A 23,698-nucleotide genomic window follows, 5' to 3' on the forward strand; every position below is an offset into this window, starting at 1 on the left:
CAAACAAAACGTGCATCTTTCGCGCAGTGTTGGAAGTTATATCCAAAAACTGTATATGAACTGGGCACACGCGAAACTGGTAGATTCTCATACAAAATTGTATACTTCTTACACAAGAATTGTAAGAATTTGCCGAATTGTACAATATTTGTATAAAATTCTAACAATTTTGTATATTTCCAGTTCTTGTACAAATTTTATATCAACATTATTGCTAGAAAATATGAGGAACATTAGCTGGGTTTTATTCAATTTAGTTACAGCCTAAATTTCAATTTTGCTTTGATCTTAAAACTAATACAATAAAATAATAAAAATAATGAGCGAAACGATAGTGATTTTTGTAGACATTCATAACTATTGCCCCAACCATCATAGATCACTCTTAATCAGCCTTAACTTTTAACGTTTTTAATTTAAATTTTCATGCTGCAGTAAATAATGTGCTTACACTTCGAACTATTTATTCGAGAGAATGCAGATCTTCATTTATGTTTAAAAAAATAGCTAATCAAAGCATAAAGTAAGATTTTTTTGAAATAATAAGAAATATACAAATAATGAGAATTATTGTGGATTTACTTGACCAATGGATTCGAAGGTCGGTTTACTTGCCTATTTCAAACGTTCCTTTTTCCAGCAAGGTTTGCCAAACTCAATAAATGTTTGGTAGATTACCTTGTTTTTTGCTTCTTGTCTATCAAAACAGATGTCAAAACATCGGAAAAAGAAAGAGAAGTCCGAGGGAAACAGCAAAAAGCACGTGGCAGACTTGTCAGTTTTGACAAATTTTACTATGAAGACGGGTGTGAAGGTGAAAACGGCGATTTTAACGACCGTTCATGAAGCGACTATTTCGAACGGTCGGGTCCAATAGGGAAATCCACGTACAATATTTGAAGTATTAAAATAAGTACACATTATGTCCGGCACTGGCGATCGCAGGAAACTATGTGAACGGACGTTTGAGTTTAAACTTCGCTATAACGTTTTTATTCATTTCTGCGAAAATTTTACGTGGTAAGTTTCGGCCAATTACGAAATTAAGTGTTTTAAGGTCACTCCTCACGAAATCCAAGTTTCAAAATGCTCGCGTTTTCGAGGGCACACCACTCGATACGGAGGCGGCGCAAAACAGTCATTTATGTTGATTTGGCTTTGCTGCGACGCAGCATGCGTGAAAAAATAAAAATGACAGTTGTGAAACTTGGAACCCGTGAGGAGTGACCTTAAGTAATCTTGTGCGTGTTCGATTGTGTATCTAGTAGGCTAGATGTACCAGTTGTGGCTATAGCACCAGTTGTCGCACTAGTGCTTTATATGTGAAATGGCCAATCAAATCATAGCAAACCAAGTTCATATCGATAAAGCATAATCATATGATACGATAACACCTTTGATCTCCTCCAAAACAAGCAAAGAATAATTGTAAAAATTGATTTTGCCTAATTTTTGACGTCCTTTGCACCAGTTGTCGCACTAGTGGTCCCTATTTGGCCAGTCCCATAAGAAAACAATGGGATTTGCCAAATAAGGAACCAAAATTAAGAATAGTGCCACAACTGGTGCATGCGTTCCTATTATGAATTATTCATTTTTGAGGATTATAACAAATTTTATTGTGGTTTTCACAGCTGTTCTAAGGAGCAGGAAGTAAAACCTTTCGTTTGATATATAAAGACCACCCACATGCCTTTTACTTATTTTCTAAAAAATAGCTGTTCTTAAGTATGGCGACAATTGGTACACCCACCCTAGATGGAGATGTTTAAAATGCCGAGCTCGCGAACAGACGCGTTGCTGCTTCTTACCAAAAGCCGTACGAATCGGGAGTTGGTCCTCCCCTAAGTATGGAAGCTGATCGTTACATGGGAGGTGTAACTGGCTTTGATCGCATATTAATCCCATATGAATTTTCGTCGTTTTCAGTTGAAATCTGTAACAGTCATATTCATCATAGTATTGTTGCAATTATTGAAAAGTAGTGGTCGTAAAATATCAAGTCAGTTTGTGCCAGATAGAAAATTACCGCATATAAGTCCCTTTTTCTTTGTGGGCTTCGTGACCGTGCGGTTAGCGACGTCAATCGTCTAGACGCATGGGTTATGGAGCGTGGGTTCGATTCCCGCCCTGGTAAGGAGGAAACTTTTCGTGATCGAAAAATTCTCCACCGTCCACTGGGTATTATGTGTTCTGTCCGTTGTCTAGGTGTTTAGTGTTCAGTCTGTTCGACCTCTGGTCGAAGACGGTGTTCTGTCTTTGATATGTAATGGGACTCATATGCAGTCACTTTCAAGTAGCAGTTTAGGCTTGATCTTTGTTCCTTATTTTATTCAATTGGTGGTTTTTTTCATATGGGACTAATATGCGATACTAGGCAGTGTACTATCGTACCATCGTACGGTTAATGGATTGAAGTCTCCGGCTTATGTACCGTACACATGATCAAATTCGTTGGACTTATATACAGCAGCTAAAATAACAGTACCGTCAAGTGTCAAAAATGCACACTCAGTTTTTATTTCTGCAGCTCGGCAAAAATCCGCACAGCCGTGCGCCAGCAAAATAAATAACTGATATTCCGGCAAAAATAGCGTTTGTTAGCTGAATTCCGGCAAATTATTTGCTGATTATCAGCAATTTTGACAGAAATCTCGGCAAAAAAAACTTGTTTGCTGTGCGGCTGTGCGATTCTCGGTAAAAGTTCAACATTTTGCTGAGATCTCGGTAAAAAAATTAAGTTTGTGGATCAGAATCATCTGTCAGTTTCATACAAATGGGCGTTCCTAACGAGCAGGAGACCTGTCACACGTGACATATGGCAGTACTCTTTCTAGGTCTAGTTGGATCAACATTGACTCCGCCCCCAAGAAAATGCTTCGGTTGCTGATGTGATTGGCCGTGTTTAAAGTTGTTCGAACAACCATTTGACCGTTGGCGGCTCGGTTGGAATTGTCATTTAACATCAACAATTACCAAATATTGCTTGCACCACTATGGGTACACTGTTCCTTTAGTGGCGGTTAAAATTAATTTTGGTTCCTATAGTGGTGCTATCCATTGGTTTCTTATGAGACTCGCCACTATTGGTACAGTTGCATCACTATAGGTGCAAGGGAGTCAATTTTGTTAAGAAAAATCATTGTTTTCAATAGTTTTTCAAGCGAAATCTTAAGGTAAGTTGCATTTAACAGGATATTTAAAGCACGACGCATCAACTGAAACCATCGTAAAGTCTATAAATATGATAAATCTCATTAAAACCCCACTACCTCCACTAAGGGTACGGTTACCCTAGTTGACGCTTCGGTCGTTCGTGTGTGATGCGATTGGTCGAATAAAATGAGGGTTCGTGCCACTATTGGCGGAGCATGGTGGATGCTTGGTTAAACAATGGGTGGAGTCAATGTTGATAAAATTGCTTTACCGTGTGTACGCTGCATTACTATTTTAGTAAGATTAGTACTTTTTAAAGCTCGACAGAATTTCAATAATCACTTTCTGCGAGCGTGTACGTACACGCACATTTCACTCACACTTTTACTCATAGTTTGTTTTTAACCATGAGAAGCTGTCACGGCAAAATCAAATTACATTATTTCCAACCTTTTTCAGTCACGAACCGTTCGTTCGTGAGAAATATCGGCGAAAGCTTAAATGCAATGTGATGTGATGCCATGATAAAACTTTTCAAAGTGACAATGAACTCTGCTAAACCAGTTCAATGGCCGCTTTTATGTTTGATCTACATTTATGATGTGCTCCAAACGGTTTCAATTACTCTGATTAAGGTACGTTAGAAGCATTGGCGTAACTACCTCCGATGCCTAGGGGGGGCTATAGCCCCTTAATTTTTTTTTCGAAATTGACCCTCTTTTTGAAAATTCTCGGACATTTTAACATCTCATCAAGTTACCAGCGGTAATGTGACACATGTAGTCCAACCACCTAAGGCAATTGCGGATCCATCACACTCATTCATATTATTCTCTTTTCTCAAGCACGTGCACGTGTGCACGTGTGAGCAACAACTCACAGTCTATAGACACTTAGATTATTTTACAGTATACGGTAATTTTTTACCGAATTCTCAACAGCTGAACGTACGGTAATCAGTTCGGTAAACGAATTTAATACCGAACGTACGGTAATCGTTGAGGATTGCTGAACTGTCAAAAATTACCGAACTGTACGGTAATTTCACCAGAATATTTACCGTAGGATTTGTAAATCCATGCTATGGCATAATATTAATATTCATTTTAACGATTGAAATAAAATAATTGTAATGCCAAAAAGGGGTAAAACATGCTCATTTATTTGAAAGTAATCATAAACATTACATTATGATGTCAATAGGTCGAGGAAAAGCGGTTGTTATACAATACAGCGTAAGGAACGAGCAGATGATAGTGCTGTTCTGGTACCGGCTTTCCAGTTTCAATCAATCTGGATTGTGAACGGACTCCAGTAGCTGAAAGAATTAGAATGAATGAACTTCAACTTTTGAACAAGTACAAAAATAGCTTAACTGAAAAAGTAAAATAAGAACAACAAATGACGATTGATGTTTATTGTAATATAATATGGCTTACCTATTTTTGCCTTTCTCGTACAATCTCGTAATCTCTTTAGAGCGTTTTTCTTCGTTCTGTTTCGAACGGAATGTTTTGAACGACTGTCAGATTCATTTTACAGTATTTCAGTAATCTTATTAGCCGATTACAGTTCTCTTCGGTATTCGATTACCGACTTCGGTACGAGGATTAATTTACAGTATGTTCGGTAATTTTTTGACAGCTTCCGTCAAGAAATTTCACAAAATACTGTACGTTCGGTAAAAGATTTACGGAAAAACTGTAAAATCCTAACTTTTACCGAAATATTGTAAAAAATATGTGGTTACCGAATATTACCGAACGACGAAATAAAATCTGAGTGTGTATGTTTAATTGCTCTCGACTAGCGTCAGGCAGTGAATATATTTGCATACTTCATAAATATTCTATCTATCTCAAATGAAAAACAATAGTGCAACTTTCCATGGATTCCGCCGAGAATCTTCCAAGAATTCTGATGAGAATCCTTTAGTGATCCTGACTGGAATGTTCCAGGGACTCCGACGGAAATCTCTAGATATTTCGACGAGAATATCGATGGGAGCCTCCAGGGATCATGAAGGGAATCCACCAGAGATTTCGGAGGGAATGTTTCTGGAATTCCAACGGAAAAATTCAAGGATTTCGACGAGAATGCAGCAGGGATCCTTCACCCTCCAGGAATTTCGACGGGAATATTTCAGGAATTTGAAGGGGAATATTCCAGGGATTTCGTCGAAAACCCTCTAGGAATTCCACTATGATGGTTCCAGGCAGTACTGGAAAAGGTCGTGATCGTCATAAAACATAGAGCAAGTCGCCTTTTTCTATTTCAGGCGACCAAATGAAAGAATCGTGGATTCTTTGATCAATTTCGCATGAAAGGCAGTCATGAAAGGATTTTGTGTTTTGAAATAAAATTAAAATGTCTAAAGTATTTTAATAAATACATGCGAAGAATAGTGACTAGTCGATAAATTAATCGTATTCCTTTACTTCTCCGAGTTGAAAGTGGTAATAAACACAAAAACAAATCCGATATCGCACACTTTCATGCCCTGTCACGGAACAAATATTTTTTGAGATTTTTGTAGCATGCCATTCATCCTTCGCGTTTCTATAGATAGTGAAAGGGGCAGCACAACATCGCGTGACATCTCTCATTGAAAATGAGAAATTCCAGTACTGGTTCCAGGTATTTCATGAGCAATGTTCCAGGGATGAAGACGCATATCGTCGAAGGATTCCGAAGCAATCCGTCGAAGGACTTCGAAGCAAATCGTCGAGCGACTCCGAATTAATCCTTCAGTTATTTCGAAAAGAATCCTCCAGCGATCCCGATGGGAATCCTCCAAGGATGTTGAAGCAAATCGTTGAGGGATTCCGATGCAAATCATCAAAAGATTTCGAAGCAAATCATCGAATGGTTCCAAAAAAATTTCGTTTGGGGACTCTGAACAAAATCTGAGAAATTCTGAAGCAAACCGTCGATGTATTCCGAAACGAAACGTCGAATGATTCTGAAGCAATTCTTCGTGGGATTCCGAAGCTAATCGTCAGCCGGATTCCTTATCGTCTAGAGATCCCAACGCAGACCATTTACAAAACGTCGAGAGACTCCGAATTAAATCTTCAAAGGATTACGAAGCATATCGCCGAAGGATTCTGATTTGTCAAGGAATTCCTAAACCAATCTTAAAACGAATCTGGAGATATTCCGGAGCAAATCAACGAGAGATTCTAAAGCAAATCCTCCATGGATTTTAAAGGGTATTTTCACAGATTCCCAAGGGTATTGCATAACAGTACTGGAAAGAATCCAGTAGGAATTCTTCTGGATTACGATTGGAATACTTCGATGAATCCGAAAAGAATTATTTAGAGATTGAAGTGGGAATTCTTCTCGGATTCTGATGAGAATCCTTCTCGGATGCTGATGGGAATCTTTCTCAGAATTCAGAAACAAGCTAATTTTTTTCCACTCATTTCATTAAGTATGATAGAGTGAATATGAGAGATAACTCTTTGGTCTTCAAACTTTTTCGGTAATTCATTATGCTATATGTTGAAAACTGATATCACTACCCAGTCAACACAAGATCGTATATGATGCCACATAAGATGCTAAAGTGGAGGCCATATAGGTCCTTCCTCATACAATATGTACGTATATCGCCTCCACTTTAACATCTTATGTTACATCATATGCGATTTTGTGTTGACTGGGTACTAACTAACTTATCAAATCCTAGGGGGGGCTAATTTTTTTCTAGGGAGGGCTGGGCCCCCCTAGCCCCCCCTTATTTACGCCAATGGTTAGAAGACATCATCAGTACGTATAAAATTACTTCCACTCGGCTCAAATGCTTGTCTATCCGAGTGCATGAGAGGGTGGGAACAAAAACACCTACTCACACTAGAAGATGATCTAATTTTTTCCCGGATGCAATTCGGATTTTCTCTCAACAAGTTTCAAACGTTGCCCAATTGATCAACGTTTTGACAAACTGGTTTGTGCCTTGGATACTACCAAGAAAGGCGATGTGCGTCACTACTGAAAGGTTCAATCAAGGTAACCAAACTTGTTGACCATAAATAGTTTGCTCACATTTTTGTTTTGTTTTGATTAATATTATATTACAGTGACGGTTATATACAACGGTATTAAAATAAACGACGTAATGCCTCCACATTCATTAGCGATGTTTAAATCCATGTTAATAAATAATGATGGCATCTTTTATTTTTGTTTGAAGTACTAGAGCCCCCTGAATGTAGGCTTCAATCATACCATCGCACTACCAACCATTCCCACAAAAAAAATCTCCCTGCTTGCGTTGGATTCAAAATGGCGCCGCTTGTCTATGCTGTAGATGTAACATAGAGCGTATTGCCAACCTCCGCAAGCGATAGTACAGCCGCCGAAGAGAAAGCAAAAGAAGTAGGTACCTATGTGCCGTTTTGACAGCCTCTGTGCCACATACAACCATAACAGCCCCCGTGTGCGAGCACCCCGAATTGGACAGGCTCCGTGCAGCAGTCGTAGAATATTCTGTAATTTTACTCTGTAATCCAGTGTTCCGAGTTTCGATTTCCATCGCGGCGTGTAGTTAAGTGCTCAAAGTGTGGATTGCACGTGAAGTGGATCGTTTTCCGGTGTCAGAAGTGGCAGAAAAATCAACTGCAAATCCAAATCATAGCACATCTTTCTGGCCGTCATTGTGGTGGAATACCAGGTTCACTTTGTCTTGTGGTGTGCGAAAAGAAAAAGCAGCTCTGGTTGGCCAGTGGGAAAGTGTGTACATCAGCGCAATGCTCGGGAGTGAGTAGAAGTGTGTTCGCCTGCGAAGCAAAGTGAAGTGTGATAGGTGAGAATAATGAGCGATGAGCACTGAGACGGGCTAGGATTGCTTCCCACTACTACTACCAACCGATTTACAATGGTACCCAGTGAGAATGTACTAGTGACGAGGTGAATGGATGGTGAAGAAACGACAAAGTTTTAACAGCAAAGTGTCAAGCAGAGTTTGTTTACAGTTTTTAAGTGGGTAGGTACTTTGTTGCATTTGTTTTTATTATTGTTATACAAAAGAAGCCAAACACTAACGTTTTGTATCATTTTTTCAGACATGATATTGTAAATATTTCTGTTTTTTTATTCGACATCAGAAGTAAAAGTTTTTATGCGATGATTTTATTAGACAGCAATTTGGTAAACCTAAATGTGTTAATTAGATATGACAAGGTTTATAATTGTAATAAGATTTAGCATCCGTTAGTTGAAACAGTTATTAGTTTACCACAGCTTTGGAAAACCGAAGAGCATTCCTTTATTTTGATTTCTAATATTAGTATGAAAGGTAAAACGGTATAAAAATTATCTAATGCTCATATTCCGCTTTTGATGTTTCTGGGTATAGAAAACGAAGAAACTTTTAACAATTAATTAACAAATCAACCGTGACAGCACTTCACTTGCTTGTAAATCAAATTGAGAAATCTTTCTCAATTAAAGGAATAGCTCTCTGCTCTTTATGGATTAGAAGGGAATTTATACAACACTCCATATTCGTTAATGACTGGACTGCAGCTATGAAGGAAAGGAAGTTCGTCAAAACCATTATAAACTGAATTCATATTATCATTGCAGAAAGAGAAATCACTTTGGAGCTTGCGGGATCATTTATTAGGCAACGAAGCGCCATTCGCAATAGGTGCTACCACAGCTTGAGTGTAGCGCTAAATTCTCATAGATAAAGCTTTAAAAAATTCACCTTTAGTAGACTATAGACGACAGAAGTTCTCTGAAAATTGTAAACTATGCGGATGATATTGTCATTATAGTAAGAGAAAAGTTTGATAACATGGTTTCGGATAGCATGCATATAGTTAACACGTTTATAGTGCATGAAAAAGAATGGTCTAAGAACTAATCTTACAAAGGTCATTATAGCTTCATTTACTAGAAGAAGGAAATATAACTTTAAATCTCTTAAGGTTGAAGAAAAGGCATTCAATTCAATAACGTATACTATACTGTATGCTAAGTATTAGACTGGCCCAGCTTAGTATGGAGAGAAACAAATGTTGTCGGATTCCACGGGGCACTCCCCAGGATTGTGTCTTTTGGTGAGAAAATCAATATCTCAAATTTTCAGCTCAATCGCTAGCTGCATAAGCTGGCGCATTTGATTTGAGCCAAAATGTATAGTAAAATACACCTCCGTCACCCTTTCGATCTGGAAATATGTTATGATTGCTCGATTGAGTTCAGAATTGCAAAAAGGACAGTTGGTATGATACAGAACAATTTCACAGAACAATGCGCGATTTGTTTATTTGTTTGGAGCAGGGAAAAGCCCTCTTTTTCAAATGGGCGCAAAACCTCTTCTATTTTTCATATCAACAGAAAATACAATGCTTCCAAATGATATACACATTCAGCTTAATACTATTATTCTTGACTATTATTACTACTTCTATTTACAAACTACAATTATATATAATCTGTATCTTTCAATGTGTTGTGTGTCGAGGTGGGAATAATATAAGAAGAAAACTTCTTCGAAGTGCAGAACGAGAAAAATGGATCGTTTAATCATCGTACTGCGCCCCTGCTTTCCGCATCGCGTTCGAAATTTATATGGAGACTTTTATTTTTTGCATTCTTGCTTCTAGCAGCTTCAATTTATTGTAAATCACGTAACTCCATACGTTAGCACATGGTCTAAAAAATACCGAACGACTTTGCTGAAAAAAGTACGTTGCTGGAAATTCCTAAAAGAAATTTCTAATGATTTTTCAAACCATTTTTTAGGAAGTTCTAGCAACGTACCATCAACTAGCAAAGTTTTTCGGCATCAACGCTACTTGGTTTACAATAAACAGATACCTCTAGCAGCAAAATACAAAAATGAAAGATTTCCCATACTAGTTTCCTTACAAACTTTAAACGCGATGCGGAAAGCGAGGAAGCAACCAAGCAGTTGTTTGGTCATCGATCTTAATGGCCATTTCCCGACCACTCAAGTAGGACTGTAACCAGTGAAGAAAAGATCCAGAGAATCCCAATCGGCCAAATTTTGCGACAGTAATCAAATGCCGCTGAAAAATCAATGTAGATGGCCTTTCTGGAGAGCTTTGGCGATGAAAGATGAGTATAGAAGTAGATTACTATTCGTTGAACGTTTCGGCATAAATCCAAGTTGATGCTCCGAGATGAAGTGACGACAGTTGTGGAACAAAAAATTGTAAACATTTTTTTCGAACAGCATTGAAACTGCACACATAGCAGCAATACCGCGATAATTGCTGACTTCGTGTTTGTTTTCTTTTTTGAACACCGGAAAAACAAATGATTTTTTCCAGGGGTTTGGAAAATTCCAAGATTAAAGCGAAAGATTAAAAATTTGTGATAGCAGGGCTGGTAGCGATGAATGCCGTTCAAAATAGTGACTTTAATGACCAACGATGACAAAAAAGTGACCAAATAGTGACTTTCAATTGCAGAAAAAGTGACCGAATAGTGACTTTTGTATGGACTACTTAACCTTGTATAGAGCTACAAGTTACATTAGCATCGATACGATATAATTCGTTGATTGCAAACTAGTGTTCTATTTTTGAAATCCTTATCTAGAATTATCATAAATCAAGAAAAGGCTAAAATAACAAAAGCAAGAAAATTACTGCTACTGGCCACGCCCATCTTCACCGTAAGGAGGAAGAGGTTGGAAGCAAGAGGCCAGCGACTGTGACACTCTCATAAAGTACCATGGAGTTGGATATTGAGGATGGTATTCGTTGGATAAGCCAGAAGCTAGCAATGCACAATGGTCCCAGAGTCGAATCTAGCAAGACAAAAATGTTTGCGCCAAAACTATTAGTTTTAGATATATAGTATCTTTGGGAAAAAAAATCATATTTTTTGACGATTTTTTTCCCATGTAGTGAAATTAGGGTGGTTCATGATATCAACTTTTTAATTATTTGGTAAAGACTTGTGCAATGTTCCACAAAGTTGTAGAGCAATTAATGTTGAGCAACTTTGCCGAAGAAACCATTTTTCTATCACTTATGGTTCACAAGTTATGAGCTTTTTCAATAAATACGTTAGGGCGGTCCCTAAAAATCAGTATTCTTCACATAACTTTTTATACATTCATTTCTCGCATAAACTTTGTTCCGAGCACTTTTAGGACTTTTGAAGATGAACCATGGATCTATCTCGTATAACAAAAAAGTTATTCGAGTTTTTGTATGAAAAACATGTTTTTTTCATATGCGTATATTTCAAAATGGAGCAAACCGATTTTTACTCTATTGGTTCTATTCGAAAGCTCGCACTTTTCTGAGTTTATGGTGGGAAAACTGAGAGAGCGTTTTTGGTTTAAAGCGTTTTATTTCATTTTGAAAAAAATATGTTTTTAATCGAAAAACGGCTATAACTTGATAAATAAACGAGATACGTCCATGGGTCTTCAACAAAAAGATGTGTCTTTAGAAGTTCTAAATGTGGTCCATACAAAGTATCCCTCAAAAATCAATACATAAAAATATATTTAAAAAAACGGTTTTCGTAAGGAAATAAACGTTAGATCGATCAAAGTAGGCTGGTCGACAGAGCGTATGATTTTTTTGACGTTATTGTGCCTTGCAACAAAATTACAACTTTCATGATAATTTTCCAAAGCTCTCATAGATGTGAAAAATTTCTCCGCAGTACAAATAGCACGTGCTATCCAAGCATTCACCGCTAGGATGCACCCCGTGGCGGCCAAATTTTAAAAATATCGAAGTAGCTTTTTTATCTGGAAGTATGTTTTTTTAGGCGACTATCTGGCGCGTATTTTCCGTTGCGACCAAAAATGAGCTGAAGGGTTGTTTTTTTTTGTGAGCGGTACAGTACATGGATCATTTACAAATTACATAATGCCGAAAAAGACAATTTTCAACCCCTACCCACCCCTTTTTACAACTTTGATCTCGGGCTTGATGAAAATTTGCGCCGTTTCAAGGTTTTCCGTTCCGGAATTTCTCCTGGTGTACCTACTTAGCCAAGTTTGTTGCGTTCAAGAAATGCTCTTTTTTTTTTCTATTACTTGCCTTCCATAACATTTCGAACTTTAATGCAAACCACTGAAATTTTCCCACCTGATGAAGATTTGCTTTTAACGTAATAGTAATAAAAACATTTCAGTAGCTAACCACTAGTCATCTTCGCTTTCTCCCACTGGCGATACCGAAAAAAAATCTAGTCAAAACAAGGTAGGCTTGTAACAAAGGTTATACTTCAAAAGTGACGTACATTTAACGCTACATATCCAACAGAAAACCATTGATATGCATAGTAGCCTATATTTCTGTTTGATGTTTAGCATGGCACACAAACAACATGGCAGTCTCAACGCGTATGTAAACATTCAGTATGAATGAACCGGTGAACCGAGAAAATGCGCTCTCTAGTTCAGCCTACTTTGATCGATCTAACGTTTATTTCCTTACAAAAACCGTTTTTTTAAATATATTTTTATGTATTGAATTTGAGGGATACTTTGTATGGACCACATTTAGAACTTCTAAAGACACATCTTTTTGTTGAAGACCCATGGACCTATCTAGTTTATTTATCAAGTTATAGCCGTTTTTCGAAAAAAACATATTTTTTCAAAATGAAATAAAACGCTTTAAACAAAAACGCTCTCTCAGTTTTCCCACCATAAACGCAGAAAAGTGCGAGCTTTCGAATAGAACCAATAGATTGAAAATCGGTTTGCTCCATTTTGAAATATACGCATATGAAAAAAACATGTTTTCATACAAAAACTCGAATAACTTTTTTGTTATAAGAGACAGATACATGGTTCTTTAACAAAAATGTGCGTCTTCAAAAGTCCTAAAAGTGCTCGGAACAAAGTTTATGCGAGAAATGAATGTATAAAAAGTTATGTGAAGAATACCGATTTTTAGGGACCGCCCTAACGTATTTATTGAAAAAGCTCATAACTTGTGAACCATAAGTGATAGAAAAATGGTTTCTTCGGCAAAGTTGCTCAAAATTAATTGCTCTACATCTTTGTGGAACATTGCACAAGTCTTTACCGAAAAATTAAAAAGTTGATATAATGAACTTCTGAAATATAGGTACCACCTAATCTCACTGCATGGAAAAAATCGTCAAAAATATGAAATTTTTTCCCAAAGACACTATATATCTAAAACTAATAGTTTTGGCGCAAACATTTTTGTCTTGCTAGATTCGACTCTGGGACCATTGTGCAATGTGGCCATGGTACCTCATATTAGGTAACACACCACGAGAAGGTATCCATCCGGCGTCACGAGAAACAATATTTGTAGTTTAATATGAGCTCGAAGTGTTCTGTATACTAGTAAAAGGATGATATAAAATCATCTAATTGGTTCCCAGGCGGAGAACTATTCGGACTCACTAAGCTTATAAATCATTGGTAGGATCATTTGTTTAAAAAATATAAAATAATGAAAATAAGGAAGAAATTAAAACAAACGATTTTTCCCGTTATTTAACTACGGTTTAATAACATATTAAAATGAAGTTTTTGAGATTTTGAACTCGACGTGGCATTCTGAGGAACATTAAAACAATCCATTAAAAACAAGGTCTCTTAATAGAAACCCAGAAATTTTAATAAGCTGTAATTTCTAAATGGCGGATTTTAGTATTAAAGATTTTAAGTTAATAAAAAATAGGTGGCCGAATAATCTCGAATAATCTTTTAAGGGCCGATTTCTTCACCTCCGCTTAGTGCCTAAACCAGGTTTAAACGTATGGGTAAGCAACGCTTAAGAGTTAAGCGGAGGTGAAGAAATTGGCCCTAAGTCTAATAATATTTTAAATATTTTAAGTCTAATAATATTTTTGTTTTATTTAAGATTTTAAAAAATCCGACCAATTCATTTACTGCCACAGTAGTTTTTTTGGGTATCTATTCATAATTGTTAATAAACAGAATCTTTGTATAATTTTTTTTACAAATCTCACCGGAGTAAGGAGTGTTTTTTTTTTTTTTTTTTTTTTTTTTTTTAACGAATTTAATGGAAATCTGCAAACAGACACCTGGGGAGGCGAACCCAGGTAGTGTGGGGATGGGATCACCACTCCCGACCCACTAAAACCAACTCCTTCCTCTCCAGTCATTCCCCCGGCCCGCAATTAAGCAATACTTCGGGGGATGACTATTGGGCATTGCGCCCCCTCCATGACGTACACAAGTGCACGTATGCGCCTCAACTCTTCGACACTCCCCATGCAACACATTTGCACAAGACACACTGGCACCACATATGCCCCAACACTCACCTGCCTATGCCGCTTGAATGACTGCAAGGGACAAACAGGTACCCTGCAGGGGGTACCCCATGCCGCCATCTCACAACATAAGCAGTCCTCACTCAGTGTGGTGTTCACCCCGTCCTGCAACAGGGTGGCACCACTTGTCTACCAAGCCGGAGGCGACCCTAGGTTGGTGGCTCCTATGCCGCTCCTACCTCGGCTACGAGGCAGACCCTTTCATGTCTCCTATTTCTGAGGTGCCGCAGAGGCATCAACCCCCCGACACTCCTGCCAGTCATAGCGAGACTTTCGTGTCCCCTACTTCTGAGGTGCCGCAGAGGTATTTGCCCCCCGACACTCCTGCCAGGCCTAGCGAGACTTCACTCATTCCGTCCCTGACAGCCGAATCACACTACTGCCTAAGCAGCCACTCTGACCATACGTACCATGCGAGTCTAACTTGTGTGCTCGCTCATACATTCAGTCCCAATCGCTTGCACCACTTGTGCACCACTCCCTTTGACATTCAGTCACTCACTCAGTGGGGGTTGTAATACCCCCATCTCCCATTTTTATCCACTCTGTGCACCTCCTGTGCATCGTTTGGGCGTGGAACACCCGGCACGTCAGACGTGCCTAACACTCACCTACCCAGGCTTTGATACTGCCAATAGGTCACCGTTAGGTACTATGCCGGTAGCACCCACCCATTGACATTTCGAAGCCCAGGTAGTCCTCAGCCAATGTGGTGGTCTCCCCATTCTGGAACAGGGTCGCACCACTACCTTACATGTCTCCGATTTCTGAGGTGACGCAGAAGCATCAACCCCCCGACACTCCTGCCAGACGCAGCGAGACTTTCGTGTCCCCTACTTCTGAGGTGCCGCAGAGGTATCTGCCCCTGACACTCCTGCCAGGCCTCACCAGACTTCAGTCATTCTAACACTACCGACCATGCGTACCCTGCAGAGACTTACTTGTGTGCTCACCCATAAACTCGGTCCCACATTCTGTCGGGGTATTACGAGCAATAACCCCAACTCCCCTTCGCTCGCACCACATGCGCACCACTTCGGAAAGTGTGGGTCCCACCCACTGCCACCCGCTTGCCGCCGAAGCAGCCCTCACTCTGTGGAACCTCCACAGGCTCCGTTAACGACCTGGCTAATTGTTTCACCCCCCAGGCCATTCATCCCTTCGGCACGGGTCGCCTGACACCTTGGGATTCGGGATTAGGGGCTAGTATGCTTTAAGCGGCACACGGTCGCTTGATAAGGTTTGCTTGCGGATATGTGGTTTTTGGGAGGGAATTAACAGCGCCCCCTGTTAACCCCACCACCTCCTAGGCAGAACCCCCTGACTCACAGACGGCTGGGGAGGGGTCGTCAAGCCCTTGGACATGGTCCCTGCTGCCCGCGAGTAAGGAGTGTTTAGTACAGTAAAAATGAACACCCTCGTGAAAAATGAGCGCAGCGTCGTGTAATTTAGTTTTTCTTTGTGAAGAAGCCATTAATCAAGCATTTTTTCCTTTAAGACTTCCTGCATATGATCCGCAACTCATTTTTGCAAATCCTGTTTTCACACACGGTCAAAACCGAGGTCGAAATGCCATCTAGCCTGGCTTGTGCCAGAATTATTTCTGACATAAACTTGCTCTACAATTTCTTTCAATTCCCTCCGCCTATCTTATCCCGAAGGGCCGCATGGCGGATTTAACAATCATATTGTCTATCCGGAATAAAGTTAGAACGACTTTTATACTGAAATTGTATTTTTCTCCAGATACATGCAACTTTCCCAACTTCGGAAGTAGTGCGCTGGATTCCCCTAAAGATGCGCTAAACAACGCATCAATTAGTTTGACAGATAAAACTTCGGAAGAAAGTTCGGCTCGGAAGCCCCGACTTCCGAATTCTAAGTTGGTGCTACGCCGACAATAGGGTAACTTACTTACTTACTTATGGATCCTGTACACCTCCTGGTGCAAAGGGCCGACTTGAAAGATCTCCATCCTGAGCGTTGCCTGGCTATCGCTTTAACCTGTTGCCAGGTTAGATTTCGGTCGACTTCTTTTATTTCTTTATTGAGGCTTCGCCGCCATGAGCCTCTGGGTCTGCCTCTGTTGCGATGTCCCGCTGGGTTCCAGTCTAATGCTTGTTTACAGATTTCGTTTCCGCCCCTACGTAGAGTGTGGCCGACCCAGCCCCACTTCCGATCCCGAATTTCTGTTGCTATCGGCCTCTGGTGACAACGACGATGGAGCTCGTTGTTTGAGATCCAGTTGTGAGGCCACCAGTCCCGAATTATATACCGCAGGCATCTGTTAATGAACACCTGCAGCCGTTGAGTGTTCTCCACTGATACACACCATGTTTCGCTAGCGTATAACAGCACAGATTTCACGTTAGAGTTGAAAATTCGTATTTTGGTACGTTAACTTATCTGCCTGTTTTTCCAGATATTTCTTAAACTCGCAAAGGCAGCCCTTGCTTTCTTGTTCCGTGCGCCTATGTCGATCTTGGTACCGCCATCTGACGCCATTTGGCTACCAAGATATTGGAAGCTTTCAACATTCTCCACTGGTTGCCCGGCTACTGTGAAACTGGAAGGAGTCACCGTGTTTACATCCAACGATTTGGTTTTGTTGACGTTGATGACTAAACCTGCCGAAGAGGAGCGCTCGGCAAGGTCGTTGAGCTTACTCTGCATATCAGAGCGCCGTTGCGCGAGGAGTGCAACATCATCCACCAATTCGAAGTCATTTAGGTGCTCCATGGTTATAGGCTGCCATAACAGCCCGCGGTTTGGTTCACGGTCAATCGCATCTACCAGAATCTCATCGATTACGATGAGGAACAGTAACGGTGATAGAATACATCCTTGCCTTACACCAGCTACGACCCGGATGGGTCGATGATTTTCTCAGGAACCCCCTTGCGTCTCAGGGCGCCCCACATATTCTCGTGATTGAGACGGTCGAAAGCTTTTTCGTAGTCAATGAATACCAAGTAAAGGGACTCTTGGAATTCGTTGACCTGCTCCAGAATGATGCGGAGCGTGACAATATGGCCCACACAGGATCTTCCGGCACGGAATCCGGCTTGCTGCCGCCGGAGAGTCGCATCGATCTTCTCCTGAATCCGGGCTAGGATAATTTTGCACAGAACTTTGAGAACGATACACAGCAACATAATGCCTCGCCAGTTATCGCATACAGTCAGGTCACCCTTTTTGGGCACCTTCACTAAGATACCTTGCATCCAGTCGACCGGAAAATCATGCCGAATGCCGAGGTGGTGATGGCCTGGCTGGGACTTGAAAAAGTTGTTCGAAGTGCTCGAACCAGCATTTCAGCCAGGCCTGGGAATTGTCGCGTTTGTCAGTGACACCTGACAAGATACATAAAAACATGGTCAGTCAAAAAAAACTTGTCAACTTACAGTTTTCCGTCGCACGACTGGACCACCACGACCAGATGACAACTTTTTCCAACCGCGACAATTTGCTTTTGTTGTATGTCTTGTTAGAGCACACATCTGCGACAAAATTGTGACAACGCATACAGTTTCGACTCTGTGCACGACACAACATTGGTCCCGAAAGTAAGTTATGTCGCATCTTCTGGTTGTCCATCTTCGTGGAGGAGCAATAGCAGCGGACAAATTTGAAACTTATCATACCGAAAAGGGCACTTTATAATGAATTATTTCTTTTTTCTTTGACAGATTTTCTGTTTAGAAGTAAGAAAATTTATTCAATTTTTGCGTTGTTACGTAGGGGGAAAGACGGCTTTGGCAGGTTTTGTTCTATTATTGGCAGGGGGGTTTTTGTCGACCAAATTTTATGAAATTTGGCCACAATATTCTTTGATATGTAAAGAATGTTTAGGCCAAATTTGAGCCTAGTCAGTCATAAAAAACCCCCTGCCAATAATAGAACAAAACCTGCCAAAGCCGTCATTTCCCCTACAAAATAAGACCGATACAAATATTTAAAATCTATTTTGTCTCCCCCCCCCCCTCGGATTTTTTTTCCAAAAAAATAATATTTTGAGGGGGCAACAAAATAAAATTCGGATAATTTTGAGGATTTTCAAAACATTCTTTAACAATTCCGAGAAGTTTTTTGATTTTTTTATTATTTTAATATTTATTTTTTATTATCCCTCCCCTTGACCTTTCGGATACCAGTAGGACAAAAAGTAAATTAAATATTTGTAACGGCCTGATATAAAAAAAAAAAAAAAAAACAAGTTTCTCTTGCATAGAGAAGATCCCCCAGTGGGGTCGTTCAACAATGATGTCACAGGTTTTTGGGGGGGGAGGGGGTCTAAGATTTTGTGACACTGCATATACTAGGTATACAAAAAAGCGTGACAGAGGGGGGAGGGGTGGGGTCTAGAAATCTCAAAAAGTAGTGGACGTCATATTTGAATCGTCCCCAGTGTCGAATAACTGAGCCTTAATGCAACGCAAGTTTGCTCGCTTTTCACGCGGTTTATTGAGTTTTCGTGCTTTTCAAGCGGGTTTTGGATTAACACGATTTTTTTTAACCGCTTTTGTTCACGTGGATTTGAAAAAAAATCGGAGCATACGAAACAGCGATTTTTGAGTCGTTTTTACGCGGTTTTTGTGATTTACGCGGTTATATTTACTTCAGTGGATTCTGACCGGTACACCGTTTGTAGCAATTGCCTGATAGACGTTTATTTGACTGCAATATTTTATGTATAAGAGAAATACGGAATTTTATTTGAGCGAATTAGGGGCAATTAAGGAACTACATTAGGGGCAATTAAGGAACATTCGATACACTTATTACGCTGCATTTTTCTGTGTTTTTTTTTCGAAACCCCCTCCCCATGTAAATTTTTTTTCTTACACATTATTTTTTATTTATATGGAGAGTAAGAAAATGATAGTACTCCCCCCATAAGTGCTTACGTAATAAGTGTACTGTCATGAAACGCTCATGCGGGCTTGTTCATGCTACGTACAGCGTGGTATGTTTTTTGGTTTATGTTGTTCAAAATACAACAGCTTGTGTGCTCGAGTGTTAAAAGATTTCCGGATATAGATCATTACAAACCATTCGTGATTTTTAAACATACATTTAAGATATGTAATTAAATAACGCATTTTGGTTAAACAGGAGGAGCTGAACTAAAATCACCAAAATTCGACACATTATTATTATGCCGTACATATTAGCCAGCTTCAACTGCTGTAAAACCCAGAAACCACACCATTTCAGTGGTTTCCCCACATTTTGTCATCAATTCATAATGACAACATTTTGCTGACAACGACAACAATTTTTGTCGCGACAAAATTCGAAGGTGACATGACGAACTTTTTTGTCAATAACCATGACAACTATTCTAATCCGTCTGGTTGTGCAAAACCTTAGTCGTGATGGAGAGCGTCACACGACAAATATATCGTAACAAAATAAGTATGTGACAAGATTCAAAATGTCTTGTCGGAGCAAGAGACCAGTAGTACGCTGTATCGAGCTACGTTGGTTTGGTTTTGTTGTCAAGTTTGAGGTGACTGTTTTCTCTTTGGTTTTGTCGCATGGTTTTTCTGTATGACGGTGACAAATCCCAGGCCTAGTTTCAGCTGGTCAGTTGGGTCGGTCAATAACTGATCATTCGCGTCTTTCACAGGCATCGTTGCATTCATCTTCGCCCCGCTTAAGCGTCGTGAGATATCGTAGAGGAGGCGAATGTCCCCGGTTGCGGCGGCTCTCTCTCCTTCGTCGGCCAGAGAGTCTGCCCACGCTCGCTTGTCCCGTCGACATGAGCGTTTTACTTCCTTCTCAAGAGCCGCGTATCGTTGACGGGCTAAGACTTTGGCTTCTCTGGTTTTCGATCGCTCTACCGCGGCTTTGGCTTCTCTTCGCTCCTCTATCTTCCTCCATGTCTCATCGGTGATCCATAGTTTTCTCTGGGTGCGTAGTTCACCCAGATTGTTCTCGCTGGTGGCGATTAAGGCATTCTTGATGGCGGTCCATTGGTCTTCCACGCTGCCACCTTCCGGAATACCTGCAGCACGCGTCTCCAGTTCTTCAACGAAGGACCGTTTCACCGTGGCATCTTCCAGTCGGCGTGTGTTGAATCGTCGTCCAACTCTTTCCTCCTGCCGACGAATCCGCGCAATGCGCAGGCGTATTTTGCCGATGAGGAGGTGATGATCAGACGCGATATCGGCACTACGTTTATTCCGTACATCAAGAAGGCTCCGCTTCCATTTTCGGCTGATGCAGATGTGGTCGATTTGATTTTCTGTAAAGCCGTCACGGGAGACCCACGTGACCTTGTGAACCGGTCGATGAGGGAAGAGCGATCCCCCGATCACCATGTCGTTATTACCACAAAATTCTGCGAACAGCTCTCCGTTTTCGCCCATTTCCCCGAGACTATGGCGTCCCATAATGCGCTCATGGTTCGAGTTGTCGGATCCGATCTACGCATTGAAGTCGCCCAAACAGATCTTGATATCACTCTTCGGAATTCTATCTAGTTGAATGTAGAAGTTCTCTTTGTCATAGCTCCCGGGGAATAGCATTTCATACTCAGCCGCTGGATGCCAGAACAGACGCTGTTGAAGCCGCACCTCCTTGGTGGACAGACGCTCGATCAGTCCAGGACTAGGCTAGTGCGCTTTGAGCGGCACACGGTCGCTTTGATAGGGCCTGCTTGGGGACACATGCAGCTTTTTATAGAAGTTCAACAGAGCTCACTGTCGAACCCCATCACATCCTAGGCAGACCCCACAGGACGCACCCTCTCTCTCTAGCTGATGTCAGAAGGCAAACAGTGCCCAGGCTGCACTACCAGCTAAGTACGCAACCCTTAGCTGGCGGTCAATTGTCATCGGAAGACCCGTGGAAGCGTGAGTATTGGAACTTGTGAGGACCAGAGCTATGTTAGGCGCCCCTTCCCGGATGTCAACTCACCATTTCGCAGCCCAAATCTGATGATTGATTTTATCAAATGCCGCTGAAAAATCAGTGTAGATGGAATCAACTTGTTGGCCTTTCTGGAGAGCTCTGGCGATGAAAGATGAGTACAGATGTAGATTACTATTTGTTGAACGTTTCGGCATAAATCCAAGTTGATGCTCCGAGATGAAGTGACGACAGTTGTGGAACAAAAAATTGTGAACATTTTTTTCGAACAGCATTGAAACCGCACACATAGCAATACCGCGATAATTGCTGACTTCGCATTTGTTTTCTTTTTTGAACACCGGAAAAACAAATTATTTTTTCCAGGGTTTTGGAAAATTCCAAGATTGAAGCGAAAGATTAAAAAATTGTGATAGGGGCAGAGACAAACTGATGGCGCATTTTTTCAATACCGTGGCAGGTGTACCATCAGGACCAGAATTATTTGAAGCCTTCAAGGTGGAGCAAGCGTTAACAATTGCTTCTTCGTCGATGATTGGGTGTTCTCCAACAGGAGGATGAACCGGAACATTACAGACTGCTTCCTGGAGTTGCTGATCGTTCAATGATTCCTGCGTGAACACGCTAGAGAATTTACTACGAAATAGGCTGCAGATAGCTTCAGTAGATGAAGATTCGATATTTCCTTTAGGAATTTCGAAAGGAAATAATAGAAAAGAGTTCCAGAACTCATAAGGATTAAGTTTTCCTAAAGGAACTTCCAATTTATTGGAGGTATGTCCAGAGGAAAGCATTCACAAATTACGTAATGCTTAGAGGAAAAGGGGACGGGGGCGGTTGAGCGAAGTGTAACGATCCATACATTTTTTTCAGCTGTTTCTGTGCGGCGTAATTCCGCCGAACGAGCTATTCGTTGGTTGGATCGCTTGTGTGCTGTCTTATCGTGCGTGCAACTCCATTGGTTACCTGGCGAGGGAAGAGGCAAAGTCATGGCCTACTTTCCGCTAGTAAATGGTAAATGGTTAACAATTGCAAATCTGCCATCAATGCACGTTGGAAGTGGATTGCCCGATTTCTAATATATCTCACCCTAATATTCCCCTTCTTACCCTTCTTGACAAATTCAATATGGCTGCTTCTATTTTTACTATTGCAAATTGAGGATACTCTCTTTCTCTTTCCGACGATATGCTGATCTCTACGATCGGTTGAGAAATGTTAGAGCTATGATAATTTTGGTGAGCCAAGAATTGACAAAAATCGAGGGGTCCATTAAAATGATTTCGTGTATATCTAACGAGGAGTTCATCTTTCTGAAGAATTTAACTCGGATCCTCAATATACTCGCCGAAAGCTTTCGAAAGAATATAAATTTAGGATTTTTTAAGAACCTCGTGTAAATAGTGACCCGGTTTCAGCGAGAATTACTCCATAATGGAATACCAAATATCATCATTCATATAAAATATTCAAGTTTTTTCTTCAATCTCTTCATCTTCAATGGCTCTGCATTGCAACTGGTTCTTGGTCTACTATTTACGTGTTCTATAACATTTCCACAGTAATTAATTGAAAGTTTTATTTATGCCTGCCATTGTATGATTATGTATCTTGATTTAGTATTTTTTTTTTATATTCACATCCAATTTTCACTACTAATATTCTAATCCAAGACCATCTTTCATATAAAATCTCTAGCTTATAATCAAAATATTCTAATCTAATAATAGTTTCAATATTTGTAGCCAAGCCAGATCCAATTTTCAAATCTAATACTCATGATACCCAACCCATTATCAAAACCAAATGTTTCATTTAAAACCAATATCAAATTAGAGTTTTCAATTCAAAATCCACATACAAATACGCAAAGCCTTCTGAATTGTCAGCTATATCAACAACAACAAAACCGATGGACAAATCATTCAATCCGACGCTCTTCCAGAGCGTCTTTGACATTACAAGTCGAAACCGATGAGAAAATCATTCAATCCGACGCCCTTCAGAGCGTCTTCGACATCACAAGACGAAACCGATGGACAAATCATTCAATGCGACGCTCTTCCAGAGCGTCTTTGACATTACAAGTCGAAACTGATGAGCAAATCATTCAATCCGACGTTTCTCCAGAGTGTCTTTGACATCACAAGTCGAAACCAATTAGCAAATCATTCAATCCGTTATTTTTCCAGAGAGTCTTCGACATCGCAAGTCGAAACCGATGATAAAATAATTCAATCCGACGCCAAATTCTTCGCCAATTCAATCCGTTGGTAATTTCTACAGGAAATTCTTTGTAAATTCCTTCAAGAGATTCCAAAAAAAATTAAATAAATTTCCAGAAAAAGTTGTCATAAAGAAATTTCCGAAATAG

The 23,698-nt window shown here is 40.2% G+C and overlaps 1 protein-coding gene across 6 annotated transcripts in view; it reads left to right on the forward strand.

The window, feature by feature from the left end:
* The first annotated feature begins 7,553 nt into the window (after positions 1–7,553).
* The window catches only part of LOC134205181 (mucin-2), a 131,610-nt gene continuing 115,465 nt past the window's right edge, over positions 7,554–23,698 (forward strand). For 3 of the 6 annotated variants that reach the window (XM_062680194.1, XM_062680197.1, XM_062680195.1), the window contains exon 1: positions 7,557–8,146. The gene's annotated coding sequence lies outside the window, so the exon portion shown is untranslated. Of the gene's footprint in view, positions 8,147–23,698 lie in introns of all 6 variants that reach the window. The other 3 variants (XM_062680191.1, XM_062680193.1, XM_062680192.1) reach the window with 2 other exon arrangements.

The sequence above is a fragment of the Armigeres subalbatus genome, chromosome 1 (genome assembly GCF_024139115.2).
Source record: "Armigeres subalbatus isolate Guangzhou_Male chromosome 1, GZ_Asu_2, whole genome shotgun sequence".
In the NCBI taxonomy this organism is placed as follows: Eukaryota; Metazoa; Arthropoda; class Insecta; order Diptera; family Culicidae; genus Armigeres; species Armigeres subalbatus.